Raw genomic sequence first — 5,281 nt, 5'->3', positions numbered from 1 at the left:
GAGTTACTGATGACTGCTCATGAGTTTTCTTAATTAACTGTGTCAGTAGAAATGAATTCTCTTCAGTAAGAATTATTAATTAATCTTTATAATATAAAAAATCTTCACTTGTCAGACTTCATGATTTCTTCTCTCAGCTAGTCTTCAATTGCAGAAGCTTCAGTAATTCTGTAATTTAATTGACTACAACAACTCAGTCAACAGCTGTTTGATCTGTTTCTTTAATTTTATTTAACTGTACTGTAATTTCTGATTCTCTTGTCATCTGCACTGTCTCTCTTAACTGCTTGTTCTCCAGTTCAGTTCTGATTCTCAAATTTAAGTATTTCAGTTTAAGCAGAATTTATATTTTTAGCTTGTCTGTTTTAACTCTTATTTCAGATTAACTGAGAGCATCTGTCAGTGTGTTCTTCTTATCTGATTAATACTTGATCTTGAAATAAAAATATGAAAGAAATTCAGCTTAATAGATCTGTCTGATGTTCAGCTTCTTAATTATTATAAAATACTTCAACATTCAGTAATTTATAAGAATTTGAAGTCTTTCTTTTCACTGCAGTTCTTTCAGTTCAACTTGTCATTCTGTCAGAGCACACACTACTGTCAACATTTTCTTGTCATGTATTTCATAATTTCTTTCCAGTGCACTCATTAAAGAGGAGTAGAATGTTACTGAATATCATTATTTATTCTCAAACTATTGTGATAAAACTTCAGTAATTGTCTCATTCAATAAATCAGTCTCAATTCTTGTTTTCTGATTTGAGTTATAGTGATGCAGTACTGAAGCACTGATGAGCATTTTCTTCAGCTTATTAAAAACTGTCTGACAATTGCTGCTTCAAACAAAAGACTGATTTCTTTTTAATAAGTTGATAAAGAAGCTTGACTATATAACTGTAAAACTTTATAAAACAGCAGTAGAAATTGCAGAATCTCAAGAATAATAATACTTTTTAAATTATTAATGATTCAATTCACTTGATGATAACAGCTGTCTTTTCTGAATTCATCTCAATGTCTTCTATAATAATAATGAATTCTAAGTATTTGATGTGCTGCACACTGAATTTATTCTTATTAATACTAATCTGTAGCTCAGCTTCTCTTAATTATTGTAAAATCTTTTTCATCTGCTTCTCATGCTTCTTCTTGATTTTACTGTAAATCAACAGATCATCCACAAATCCCATTATAAAATTATTCAGATAATTAAAGAAGATTGAATTAATGTATCACTGAAAGACTTCAGATTCATTTGTGAGTTCAAATAAAATTATATAATATTTAAATAATCTGTACTGTGTTTGGAAACTGGTCAAGTTTTCTAATTTCTCACTCATATAAATTCTGTGAAATTCTTGATAGATGTTGAGCTTGATGAAATATTTTACTCCATTCAATCAATCCATCAGCTCATCAATCAAGAGGAGGAGATATTGATCATGTTTTGAGATTGCATTTAACTTGTGAAAATCAACACAGAAGCACAGTTTTGCTTCATTATATATAATGAAAATTAATAATATGAAGAGTGCAGTTGTTGTTATAATAAATCTCTTTTTCAGATTTATCTTCAAGTATTTCTTAACTGTTTTTAGTTTTTTCATACTCATTTTGTACAGTGATGCTCAGTCTATATTCCTGTTCAGATCTGCTTCAGATAGAAGATTAATCTTGTAGTTTATTCTCTTATAGTACAGTGACAACTGATCTGAGATCTTTTTTGAGAACACATCTTAAAATTGCTTATAGATTTTTAAAAGCTTTTCATTAATATCAGTCTTCTTATCATCTTTATTCACTTCATTAATGTCTTTTCACTTTTTATTTATTAGTCTGTCAATTTTCTGAAGTGAAGTCATGTAACAGCTATCAGATATCTTTCTCATGTGTTGATAATATACTGCTGTATTAATAAATATCATATTTATCATCTTATATTAATGAGAGCACTGATTATTTTGCTTTTTCAATATTTCTTGAGATATTTTTAATTAATCTAAAATATAAATCTCATCAGCAGGATTTTTCTTTAATTGTCTGTATTCTTCTCAGCAGTTTCATCACTCATGTGTAATCTCAAGTTCTATTAATTTATCTTGACAGTCTGCTTTCTCTTGATGCTGTGGGTTCAGTTTGAATCACTATAGAATTTTTCATAATACTAATTTTAATATCACTGTCAGCACAGCATTCTTTACTGAAGACTTCTTCAGTTAGAGCAATCTTCAATCAGTCACATTCAAGCAGATATTATAATCTGTCAGTCATTTTTATTTAATAATTAAGAAATGTTGTTTCAAATTAGCAATCAGCATAAAGACATTTTCAAATTGACAGCTGTTCAATTACAGATGAAAGAAGACAAAATATGTGATGAGTAATCTGATATTTTTATTAAAATCTCTGATACTGCACATCTTCAATAATCAGTGGATATTTTACTGTAGATTTGAGTCATGTTCATTACTAATTGTGTGTCAATAAAAATTGAATTGTTTGCTCCAGTATTAATAAGAGAATTGATTGAGATTGCAACTTCATTCAATACTAATTTACTACATATAAGAAATGACTGTTCTTTCATTAAGTTGCTTAAATTCAGCTTCTCTAATAATATTTTTCTGCTCAGAATAAAGACTTCTTCTAGACTTGCTTTTTTTTCAGCTGATTGTCTTCATTATTGAGTTTCAACTTCTGAATTTCTGTAGATGTCTTGTTTTTATATAGACAATTGTGCTTCATGTGACTGAGATCTTTGCAATTGTGATACACAATTGATCTCAGTCAGTTCTTATTCTCAAGAATTGAGATTGTGATGCTCTCACATCTGAACACAGAACTTTTAATTTGCTATTCTGTATTATAAGCAGCTGTTTCAGCAGAATTTCAGCAGTTAATGATGATCTAAATTCTCTTCAGAGTGTGAGCAGTGCACAAGCAGATTTTCTAAAATTTATTAAAGATTCTGATAATAATATGAACAGCAGCTACTGCTTTCTGCATTTTATAAGATAACTTGTTTATAAAGTTATTCTTGTAATCTTTCTTGAATATTTCTGCTTTTCTTGTCAAGTGCAGAAACTTGATAATAAATTTGTGATAATTATTATTGTTTCTCATAATCAGTTAATGATAGTCATTCTTTGCATTGAGAAGCTTGTTTAAGTTCTCATAAATTTTCTTCAAGTGTTTGAATACTTTCTCTGCTGTTTAATAATGTTCTGAGTGTTCTTCTTGCATGCAGAAAGCAATGTGATGTGTGGCATTCTCATTAGTTTATGTAAGCAGTAGATGTTAGAATTTGTTTCACTAACTAATCTATGCTCTATTAACAAGAAGAATTGCTTAAGAAAAGAAAGAAAAAGAGAAAGAGAATGGTGCCAAAGTGTGTGTGCTTTTATGAAAGTGAGAATAAACTAGTGGATCTTGATTGAAAATCTGATTGATTGAACACATCAGCTATTAATAAGTACTGTTGTGAGCTGTTGAATGTGATCAGAAGATTACTGAGTTGTTAAGTCTGATGATTTATTAAGAATTTTCTATCAGACATCAGTCTGTCACATTATCTTTTTCTTAAGTTAATGCTTGAGTATTATTTATAATGCTTTCTGATTGCTTTTGAGACTCTCATCAGTTCAATACAGTTGTGTTCTCTAATATTCTAGTGAACTTCTATATAGATCAGTTCCATTCAGTTCATTTCATCAAGTATCTTCATTAAATGTTTATTCTCTTTTTATTAATAATATTTTCAATCTTCCATTTCTCATGTTCATCATCTTCATACTCATTATCAACTAGTGTCAACAGTAGCTGGGACTCATGTACAATTTGTGAAGAGAAAAAGTTCTTGAATGTCAGTTGAAAAGCTGAATATTAAATACATTATGAATTTCTGAAGAAATGTTAAGATGATAAGCATATGATCTGATAACTTTAATAACTGTGTACTTGATATTCTTTATCAAGTTTCTTACTTAATCTGTCTGTTCTTATATTTTAGAAATTTAGTCAGATCTTATTTTCTATTCTGTAGCTGTAGAACATCTCCCACTTTTAATTTATATATCATTTCTATAATTTCTGAATAATAATAATAGCAGTCTGTACAGTCTTCTGTGCATCTCAAAGTTTTTTAATTATTGTTTCTTCTTACTGTATCAGACTTTAATAATCTTCTGTTGTCAAACTTGAGAGCTTCTCTGTCAGTTTGAATAATTTGATATTATACTCATAGATAAGAAAGAAGAGTGAGAATCCAGTTAATTTTACTTCTCAATTATTGATTATTAGTTCTTCTATTGAAAGTTAATGTTTTCAGTCTGATTGCATGTGATTAATATACTTTTATAGAAATATTTCAAGAATCTGATTTATTCTCTCTGTCAATTCATCTGTTTCTAAATATCATGCAGTTGAAAGTCTGCAGATTATATACAGAAGTTGACAGATTCTCTTTCATATTATTTTAACAAACTGTAATCTTCAGTCTGATACAATTGCATTCAGTAAATTATAGTGTCAGTAGACTGATCAGATGAACATTTCTGCAATTAAATTTGCTGTTATTGTCATGCAGGGTTCAAAAATCACTCTTTTTGTAAGTTGATCTGTCACAATTATTATATTCATGCAGTCCTCTGATTCAGATAGTTCAGTGATAAAATTTATTAAAATCTCACATCAGAGCTGATCAGAAATTGACAGTGTCTTCAGTAAGTTCTGTTATCAAGTCTTTCATGAGTTAGCTGATTTATAAATATTACAGTTTCTCATAAATTAATAAATATTCTGATAATATTCTGATCAGAAGAAGCATCTTTTAATTGTTGTGATTATAAGATTTTATTCAGAGTGACTGATGATTATTAAGTTATAAGTATTTTAAATAATTTGTGTGTATAGAGATTCTGAATCAGATATTATTCAGCAATCTCATTAATAAATTTTATTATTTTTAGTTAAGCATTCATTTATTAATAGTTTGAATTCTATTAATACTGAAAAACTTTTTTATCATCTCTTTCAACAACTTTTAATAACTTTCTGAAGCATTCAACTCTTTACTGTATACTTTGTATTCACAAATCTTCATCACTCCATCGTTTTCTCCCCACATTTAATTAATATAACCACCCTATTAATTAATCCTTTTTTCCAGTCATGGAGTTTAAACTTTAAATATTTAAAAGATTCCTTTATTATTATTCAAGGGTTGGGGCATTATTAAATCTTCATCAATTAATTGAGTTATCATTATCCTGAGCATGGT

This window comes from Uncinocarpus reesii, genomic scaffold (assembly GCF_000003515.1).
Source record: "Uncinocarpus reesii 1704 scaffold_5 genomic scaffold, whole genome shotgun sequence".
Lineage (NCBI taxonomy): Eukaryota > Fungi > Ascomycota > Eurotiomycetes > Onygenales > Onygenaceae > Uncinocarpus > Uncinocarpus reesii.
Note: the sequence above shows the minus strand (reverse complement) of the source record.